The sequence below is a fragment of the Triturus cristatus genome, chromosome 6 (assembly GCF_964204655.1).
Source record: "Triturus cristatus chromosome 6, aTriCri1.1, whole genome shotgun sequence".
Lineage (NCBI taxonomy): Eukaryota > Metazoa > Chordata > Amphibia > Caudata > Salamandridae > Triturus > Triturus cristatus.
The window spans coordinates 662653613-662664680 of NC_140589.1; positions in this window are offsets into that span (position 1 = coordinate 662653613).

Genomic DNA, 11068 nt, shown 5'->3' on the forward strand with positions numbered 1-11068 from the left:
AGAGACCTCAATAATTGGATCATCAATTGCCACGACAGCCTTGCTCCCATTAGCAACAACCCCCACAGAAGGTCCACCAAGCAGACTAACTGGTACACTGAAAGCCTCAGAACTGCTAAATTACACTGTAAACAACTAGAAAGGAGATAGTACACCAGCAAGGAAATGACCGACAAGACCACCTTTAAGACAACCCTCAACCTCTACCACAGACAGCTGAGAGAATCAAAGAAAAAGTCGTTTGCCTCACACATTGAATCAAGCTCCAATAACAGTAAAGACCTCTTCAACATCATCAAAGTGTTCTCCAACCCCTCAGCTGTAACAAGAAACATTACTCCTTCACAGGAACTCTGCGGCAACCTTGCAAACTTCTTCCATGACAAGATCACCAACATCTACAGAAACTTCAAACCCCAGCCCAAGACCATCGTCAAGCAACACAACAACCCGGCTACCCCACAATCATCTGACTAACCTAATTGAGCCAGCTCGCCCAACAGGACACTGTTTCCATCATGAACTCGGTTCACTCAGGGGCCCCAATCAACCTTTGCACTCATCACATCTTCAACCTAGGCGAAGCCAGAATCAGCCACGTACCCAGCACCTTTTTCAACACCTCAATTGCCACAGCGACCTTACCCAAGAACTGGAATCATGCAAATGTCGATGTCCTACTGAAGAAACTATCAGCAGACCCCAGAAAACTCAACAACTACTGACGGATCTGCCTGCTCCTGTTACCAGCCAAAGTATTACAAAAAGCCATCAACCAGCAATTCTCCCACATCTGGCACAGACCCTCTTACTCGATGCCTCCGAATCCAAGTTCCACAGCAACCACAGCAAGAAGACAGCACTCATTGAGGCTACCAAAGACATCCAAGCCCACTCGACCAAGGAGAGACTGCATCTCTGATCCTCCCAGACCTCTCTGCAGTCTTCAATATGGCCTCCTACCACACACTCATCACAAGGCTGCACAACATAGGCATCCAGGGAGCCACTCTCAGATGGATCATCTCTTTCCTCACTGGAAGAACACAAAATGTCTGCCTTCCCCTCTTCAACTCCGAACCCAAGGAAATCATCTGTGGAGTACCCCAAGGATCCTCGCTCAGCCTCACCCTCAGCAACACTTATATGACACCTTTGGCCAACATTGCCAAAACCCACAGACTCAACCTCATATCCTACGCTGACTATGCACAGCTCATTCTCTTCCCCCCCGAAGACACCACCAACACCAAGACCAATTTTCACAACTGCATGACAGACGCCACCAACTGGATGAAGGACAACTGCCTGAAGCTCAACGCGGGCAAGACAGAGGTACTAATTTTCGGGAAATAAAAGCTCCCCAGGGGAAGCATCATGTTTACTCTCATAACTCGGATCTACTCCTACCCCCACTGACCAAGCGAGGAACCTAGGCATCATTCTGGACAACAAGCTAACCATGATAACTCAGGTCAACTCCGTCTTCTCTTCCTGCTTCTCCATCCTCTGCATGCATCGCAAGATATTCAAATGGCTCACCCAAAGCTGAAGGCGCATCAGCACTTAGGGCCCCATCTCCAGCCAAGTGGACTACGGCAATGCTCTCTACGCAGGGATCTCATCTCACCTCCAACGATGACAGCAGACCTTTCAGGACTCCACAGCCTGACTCGTCCTGTATCCCCGTAGATGTACCCACATCACCTCTAACTGGCACCTGGTACAGAAAATATGCCAATTCAAGCTCCTGACTAATGCATACAAGGCCCTATCCAACTGCGGACCCGCCTACTTGAACCACTGCCTGAACTACCATCAGGCCACCAGACACCTCCGCTCTGAGTCAATTTCTTTAACCCTCCTCCCTGCATCCGACATAGCAGATGTGGAGGTCGCTCCTTCTCTTCCCTAGCAGCGAAAACATGGAATGAGCTACCCTTTCATCTATTGGCTGCCCCATCTCCTCCAGATTTCCGAAAGCCCATAAAGACCTTGCTATTCGGCTAATCAACTGGACCCTGCAAATGTCTGGATACCCTCAGAGGTGACAAGAAGCACTCTATAAATCTACTGACTCATTGATTGATTTATTGATTCCTGAAATGAACACCGCAAGCATGTTTTTAACTAGGTCCAGTTGCAGATCTATTTTATTGGAGTGATAGCTCAGGATATCCACTGTTAACTGAGATCCTATTAAAAGAGGTCATTTGTAGTGGTGTGTTGGTTATTCTAATCAATTTGAAGAACATGTTGTGGCTTTTGGTCTAAGTCACTTGATATTACTGAAGCTGTTGTGACTTCCTTGCAGCTTGTACTTGTTTCAGGTGTTTCAAGGGATTTATCCATGGTGGTCCAAGCAATGGGTCTGTAAAAATCAGATCTTGTGAAGAGTCTGTATTGGGGTCAGGCCTAGAGAAGATTCGTTGTTTGTCTCTAGGCAGAGGTGCTGTCTGTTCTGGATCGGGTTCAAGTTTGAACACTTTTTTCCATGGCGTTCCATAACTTTCTTGTTTTCTATTTATTGCCTTGGCTCCTTTTTAAGTCCGTACCACTGCAGGCACTAGCTGTTTTTTGTGGAGAAAGTAGCTGCCCTGACTCCATGTCTATTTCTCTTTCTATTACTTCCTTAACTTCATTGTCAACTTAATTGTCAACCCCGAGTTGTATTAGGTCCAGTCGAGCAACTTGCTTCTTATCTACTAGGTTTTGGCCTGTGCTGCATTCTCTCTTGATCTTGTGGATCAGGGGCAAATAATACACGTGGAGCTGATTGTTAAAGACATTTCAAGGATAGCTGTTTCACAAGGCGATACACTGGCACCACTGTTCTTTCAATTGGTGGTGGTGCAACAATAAAAAGAAAAGGAGAAGGGTGAGACCTGGATGTGAAAGAGGGTGAAGATGTGAGGCTGATTATTTCAGAGTCAGAAACAGGCTCCCATACTGCAATAGAGCTGGGTTAATTAGGTTTCATACCCTCTTTTTCGGCACTCAGGCTTCTTGAATAGCTTTTGGGGTGCTTGAGGTTGGGAGGCCCTAGAGCCCCTCAGTTGAGGAAAAAAATGGCTTCACTAGGTTTCTTTTGGAAGTTAAATTTAGTTGGTACCTTTGTACATTTTTCAAATATCTTGGCCAGAGAAGAGACCAAGCTCTGCTTGTCATATGCTTCTTTAGATTTAGTGTTTTTTAGTCTGAAAAGTGGTTGAAGTTTCTTTTTTCTTCTAACCACTGGTTAAAAAGGGGCCCTGACTTGCCCTAATCTCATGTAATGAGGATAATGAGCAGAGATTTATACAGCGCAACAGATGCTTGGAGGAGTGTCCTGTCACTAGTACCCAGGGACATGAAGTTAAGTCTGAGCAAAAAGCCATGTTTTCAACCTTTTCTTAAAAATCTGTTAAAACCCTACAAAACAAAGGTCAAGGGGAGATTATTCCAGGCAGAGGGCCCCAGAAAGGAGAAGGATCAACCACATTTTCTGGAGAGATTGATCCATGGCACCTCTGTCAAGGCCATGTTAGAAGAGTGGAGATCCCTAATCAGGGAGGAAAAATGAACTCTTGTTGCTAGATATTGAGAGCCCAGAAGATGTAAGGCTCTAAAGGTGAATAAAAGAGTTTTAAACAAAATCATGTTCCTGGCAACGCTGACATTTTCCTAGGACTTATAGACTTATGGTGGCTTGTCAGGCATTAAATTGTTACTCTTTGCACCAATTTGTAGGACCACCAGAGTTAGGATCAAGTCACAGGACCAATGAAGAGTAATTAGTGATAGGGCTGGAGGCCAAAGTTCTATGAAGCTAAAAATGCTTCCAGTGATTGTCAGTCAACCAGTGTGCAGACATGCTGGTAAAAGTCGAATTTGCCACAGTGCTCGTGTCTCTTAGATACTAAATTCTAGGTCCAGATGGCAATCAATAGGTAAAGGCAAAACAGGAGCAAATTACAGAACTCTGAACCCACTTTATGTTACATTTGAGAATAATAAAAACACATTTAAATGGACAGTGAAGTAGTTGGGGAAGAAGAGGGTGTCCTGAGCCAGAGCTCTTACTTTGCCTGAATTTTCACAGCTTGTAATTTCACTGACTAGTTTCTGGCCATGTGTCACTTATAATGTGGACTTCTGATGCACCTTCACATGCTTTCGTTACATTTAGCAGTGTCATTCCTTCAGGTGGTTTAACAAAGGTGTCACTGACACTGTATCTGTTTCTGCTCTAGCATTAGATACCTGCTTCGGACATCCAGAACTCTATTCTCCAGTCCTGTTCTTCAAGTGATTGTTTTCCGATGCCCAGTCTTGAAACCGGTCTACATGTTCTCGACTGCTATGGCCGGACTGCTTTACCACAATTTCCTTTGATTCTACTGGTGACCCCCTCCTCCCAGACACAGTTTTATCTTCTTGGTAGGATGTTCATTTTTGCAGGCAACTAGATCCTGTCAGGCAAATAGCTGGAAAGAGAAGCACCAGCAGAAACTGCCAAAGGTATCAGGAGAACAACTGGTGCAGATGGTATGGAAATGCTAGGCAGTGAAGCGGTGCTGATGCAGCAGATTTCAGAACATTCCGTGACTCATAAATATGCCCTGCTCTGGGACTGGGTCCTGCAAAGCTTCTGGGGAAGACTCACAACTGCCATCTATATGACACTGAGCTACAGGTGTAGGGGCTAATCGAGTGATAAGCTGATGCTGGATGAATGTGGAACCAAATCACAGATTCACATGCACTATTCAGTGGTAGCACGTGAGATACTAGAAAAAAGGGCAAAATCACATTAGTCAACATGCACCTACTGCCCCTGAAGAAAAGGACAAACATATAAGTATTTTAGTGTGCTGCAAGTACTGAAGACATCTGGCTACAGAAGTCAAGAAACCATTTTTACAGTCAAGTCTACGAGAGCATGGACTAGCGCATGCGTCTCGCTTGCTAGACACTCTTTTATCAAAAAAGGGCTTGGGAACCCGCCCTTTGCTTACCATTTGTTGGCTTGCATGGCACTCTTCTTGACAGCCTTGTAATTGGTCAAGGCAGGAAACATCATTTCCGTTCCTCTCTGTGGAGCTAGGGCCAAGCACTGATTGATTCAACTTAATCAGTGCCCATCCACTGCTCCCTACCTGATTGGGGTATTATTTTGTTCTGTTTACCTTTTAGTGCCCTGCAAACAGAAGGCATGTTACTGGCAAAAACTTGCCCAGAAGGACACACAAAGTTGAAAAGATTTATTTTCTATGGTTAACTTTCTTTTATGTTGCCAAGTCTTCTTTTCACACTTTTCACACTTTGCACTCTGTTGTTCCTTTGTTTTTGCTTGTGAGTGCTGTTTTCGGAAGATGAGGATTATCGTATTGCAAAGCGACATTGTTTCTTTCTTCTGTCAAATTTCTGAAATAATGCTTTAACACTTCTTCGTGCAGTACACACCAATCCACCCCATACCAATCCAACCCACTCAATCCAACCCCCAGACCAATCCAATCCACACCACTCCAATCCAAACTACTCACACCAATCCACTCCAGTCCCCCACAGTGCAATCCTCCCAGCCCACCCCACTTCACTCTGACCCACTCCAATTCACCCCACTCCAATCCAAAACAATCTGCCCCACACTTAATCCAAAACAATCTGCTCCACTACAATCTTTTACACTCTAATCCAAAAATTCTGCCCCATTCCAATCCAAAACTATTTCCCCAACTCCAATCCAAAACATTCTGCCCCACTCCAGCCCATCCTACTCCAATCCACCCCACTCCTGCCAAATCCAACCTACCCTACTCCAATCCATCTCACCCCATTTCAATCCACCCCAATCCATTCCACCCCACCTCAAACCAGTTCACCCCAATCCAATCCACCCACGCCATTCAATCCTACTCAATCCAATCCACCTCCCTTCAGTCCAATCCACCACACACCAAACCAATTTACTCCACTCCAATTCACCCCACTCCATTCCATCGCACTCCATTCCACCTCACTTCATTCCACCCCACCCCAGTTCACCCCACTACAATCCACCCCACTCCAGTCTACCCCACCCCACCCCAATCCAGCCCCCACTCCACCCCATTTCAGTCCACCCAGTTCCAATCTAATCCAGTCCACCCCACTCCACTCATCCAATCTACCCCACTCTACTCCAATCCCCCTCAATCTTCACCAATCTAGTCCACCCCACCACAGTTCACTCCACCCCACTAAATACAATTTGTGCAGCCCATCAATCCACCCAGTCTAATCCACTCCCTCCAGTCCAATCGAATCTACCCCTACACTCAACTGTAATTCACCCTACTTCAAACCACCCTACTTGAATTCAATCCACCACACCCCAATCCAATCCACCCCCACCCCAATTCAATCTAAAACACCCACTCCAATCCACCCCAATCCAATCCACCTCACCCTATTTCAATCCACTCCACTCTAATCCAAACCACCCCATCCAGTGCACCCACTCTAATCCACCCCACTCCACTCAATCCAACCTACTCTACCCTAATCCAATCACCACAATCTACTCCAATACCATCCCCCCCACTACCTCAATACACTCCAACCAGCTCCACCCTATACCACCCCAATCCACTCCACTCTATGCCACTCCACTCTACGGCACTACACTGTATCACACCGCACTGTAAGACTCTCTCTGCTGCTGAACCATTGAACTCTATTCCACACTACTCAATACGAATACTCTACTCCCCCTACTCCATTCTACTACACTCCATGCCGCTAGCTGTTAGCCATGCTGAACAGCAGCCACACTAGTGTACAACATGGCAAATACACGTTGCCAAAGCCAATATCTCTTGTATGGACGAGACCTATTGGCTTTGCCAATGCTTGTTTGACATGCTTTGGAACTGTATTCAATGGGAGCTTTCCCATCCCCTCTATGGAAATCTAAAAGATCAAACGGCTCTCTCAGTGTTATCCCACTTGCGATCGTTATGGAACAAAGTCATCTTTAAAATTCTGAATTTTAAAAGACACATTCTTTTGAAATGGTTGTTGGCATTGATCCTAATGTATGGGGGGGGTCTATACCAGCAATAATCCCTGGCATTCAAGCAGGACTTAACAGACTCATAGCAGCAAAGATGGGAAACACGATTGTGTATTTCATCCACGGCCTGCCTTCCGAAGTCTGCGTGCTAATATCCCTTCTGTGCCTTTTGTTCCACTTTGAAATGTTGTAGATGTCGGGGAGTTATCACTGAAGAGAACAATTAGAGCTAATTCTACATTATGGAAAGCACATGCTTTAGAACGAGGGGGAGACATATGGGAGTTCTCCAAGGTTGTTTTGTGCCATATGGGGTTGTTTATCTCGTGAATTACAAACACAAAGCAATAAACAACTTAAGGTAGCAATAGAAGGTCTGGGAGGCAAATTCCCGTCTTCAGTTGTCAAAAAACTTTAAGAAATAATAGTTTTTGCTTCCTTGCTAATGAACCATTTTCTCTGCATAGATTTTATTTCTGCTTCCTTTTATGATATTTCACACTGTGAAATGCACTTTCATTTTTTGAGTGCATAAAGGTAAAAACATCAAGGATAATAAATGGTCGTGAAATGATCAAACATCCAGCCTCGCTCCGGTAAAGAAATGAGGTGTTACTTAATTACCACCACCTGTCAGCGGCTTTCCGCAATTTATAATTTCATGATTGGAATTCTTAAGAATAGAAGTTTCAAACTGTGCAAGGTTATGAAATGAAAGGTCATGTGCTCGAAAAATGAAAACTTGGTTTCTAGCTTTATTATTTCCACATATTCTTACAAAACATCAAATCAAGCTTTCTCTGCGTGTTCACAATGACGTACTGTGCTCCCGGAAGTCAACAGTAATTCTGTTTTTCAGCAAAGGGTTCCTTGTGCATCACAGGCAGTGAGAGTAGGGAGCTAAAAAGGCTTCAGCTGTCCTGGGGTAAGAGACGCAGTATTGTCTGGTTGTACCTCCAGATGTTAAACTTCCTATGACCTTTGTTTTACCTCACCTAGACAGGGGCGTAAAGTCCATTTGTTCCTTTAGTCATTAGGCTGTGCAGCAGACCCTTAAACTTCTGGCTAAAGAGTCACTACACACTGAATTTCCAGGCTTTAGGTAAACAATGGAAATATACAGAATCAGGTTTGGGATTGTTATTCGTTTTGTTACCAGGACTGAACTATGTAGCTTTTACTCAGCATCTCATTACTGATGGCTCAGTAACCCCACTTTGGCTGAACAAGTCTAAAACGAGATTCCCAGTAGTACAGTGGTAGCGCACAAGATATTCTGAAAATTTGGCTGCAATTAAGATGCAATGGCACAAATTTCTTTTGCTCCCCATTTTATATGGCCCTTTATGGGATCAACTCTTAACCCCACTGTTATATTGTGACCTAAAAGTACTGGAACCCACTGCGTCAATAATACAGTGTGCGGCATTACCGCTGCTTAATTCCAGGCCACTCATAACAATGGCCCTAAACTCTAAACTTGGTGGTGGAGATTTCTTAAACATTCTCATTCAGTGTCCTTTTTGTAGATTATGGAGTCTAGCACACATTTATTGTGGAATGTAAGCACCCCACTTATAATGAGCTGAAATGCCCATTCCTTGTTTGGTACATGTTTGGTACATGGAGTAGGATCTGCAACCCTGTTTAGCAGCCGTACAGGAATTACACTCAGAATGGTGTATCCTCTGCACTGCTTTGAGAGAATAGATAGCAAGGTTCTCCCTTGATAATTCAGTAGTCTCTTGCTTTCATCACAGGGTAGTGGTAGCTATAGGTATAGAATATAAAATACGATCAGTTACTGGAGTGTATTTTTTAATTAATTACGTTTTAGTTAAATGAGTTATAGGCATCTAAATACTCTAGCTGATTAGGTTTCGCCTGCACAACGCTTGTCTTGGGCTTTTGAAATCTATTGCATATGATATAAATTCTAAAAGGAGCTTACATCCTGCCCTTACTTTGCATCTGTTTGTGTGCTTGCTACTTACTTTTCCTCTGTTTCTATTGCTTGTAGCATGTCATTTCCTGTTGGTCTTTATGTGGTTTTCTTATCAGTGGCACATGGCCCAAGTACACCTTTTCATCTGCTTTTGTTAAACTTCTTTCTTATTTCTGAGCAAGCGTGTCAGCACCCATGATTGTCCCCTCCTTCCCTGACCTCTTCCCCAGGCTCAGCAGCTTAACCTCACATATCGCTCCTCCCACAGATTCTTATCATCTTGGACTCTCAGCCGCTGCCTTGTCCTCTCTGCTCATCTTGCGGCCCATCCTGTGCCTCGGCCCCCACAGGTTATACCGACAGGTGAACACTATGAAAGCACTGCTTTTGTTCCGTTCTTTATAGGTGTTCTTAATACAAACTCATCAGCTCATAGATTGCTTTCTTATTTAGTTTGAGCCTTATGTCAGAGTAATCCATCCACAGCCCATTTATCAGCTTGGTAATGTGCACTACTGAGTCATGCTTATATGAGTAATGTTTCCAGCCGGACCCGTTCCCCTTGTCCGAGCCTGCCTACTCTTCCATAGCTACAGTACCTGTCACGACTGTACTTAACCAAACACTGCAGAGTTTGCAGACGCATATTTCAGCACCTGCTACCTTTGGTAGGAGCTCTGGACAGACTGCAGCACTAACACACGCTCTTACAAAGATTTCTTTCCCCTTGCAGTTGTTCTAAGGTAAGAGAAAACTACAATCCAAGTGTGAGTGACCAGTGCTCACACAGCTCGGTCTTTCTCTTTAAGACCTGTGAATTGAAGAAGTTTCTTGCCTTTGCCGGTTGAGCTGTGGGTTCATGGGGGTAGTGCACTGGATCCAGTCTGCTTCAGATCTGGATGATGCAAGAAAAACTTGTTATGAGCAGTTCAAGTCAAAGCCAATCGGGGTTTCTAGTTCACTTTCATAATATAGGACAGACAGTAGAAGTCAGTAAAATAGTTCATCTAGCTATGGGAGCTTGGTAGAGATTTTTTTTTGTTTTCTTAATAAAGCTTTAGGGATTATACTCTAAAAATACATATAAGGAAAACATATTTCTACATAGAAAATTGTAAATATCTATTTTATCTATGTCTCCACAAGATATTACCACTTGACTTCATGCATCCATTTGACACAATGTCTTATAAATTTCACATGTTCTAACACCTATGATCCAACAGTTTTCAAGGCTTCCCAAAGCCAACAAGAGTTTCACAAGTTGCTGCTTCTTTGGCATGGTGTGGGGTGAGTACAGCTCAACTCGGCATCTTTAAAGATGGGTCTCATCTGCAAGTCTAACGTTGGGCAGCTGTGACTATGTCTGTCTCCCTTCCAATTCTCTTCCCTTTTCTCTCACTCACGCTATGGTTCCCCTGTCTTTTACCCTGCAAGTCCCACCTTTCATCTCTGCCTTTATCCACATCACTCTTCCAAACTCTTGCTATGCATATTTTGTTTGTTCCCTCTTCTTTGCTCCCTCTAAGTTTCTTCTACTTTCTTATTTGCCTTCTGTTTTCTTTCTTTGCCCCCTGGCTGTCTGTCTCTCTCTGTCTCTCTGCGACTCTTTCCTCAGTCTTTCTCGCTTTTTAATTTGCTGTCTCTTTCTCGCTTTGATCCTGCCCCCACGCTTTCTCTCCTGCAGCTCTGTCTCACTCTTATTCTTGAAGGCCATATTACTTTGTCATCCTCTTGTTGCCTGTGGCAGACTTTGTATCTCTCCTTCTCTGTCAGGTCTGCCTATCGCTGTCCTTCTCCTTCCTCTTACCCTCTCACCTGTAGTTTTTTTATTATACTCTCGCTATCCAGCTATTTATCCATTCATCTCTCAACCCACTCCTGTGATCCAACCTGTGGGAAAAGAAGAACACTATTAGCCCCTGTGTTTCTGTAAAACTGGTGGAAGGAGTAGAGCCCCCGTTTGTAATCTATGCACATACACGGTTCTCCCCACCCTGCTGCAAGCGGCGCAAAAGGGTCAAACTTTCTATAGAACAAATAAGTGTTCTATAGATTCATTTAGTACTCCATCTCCCCTCAAG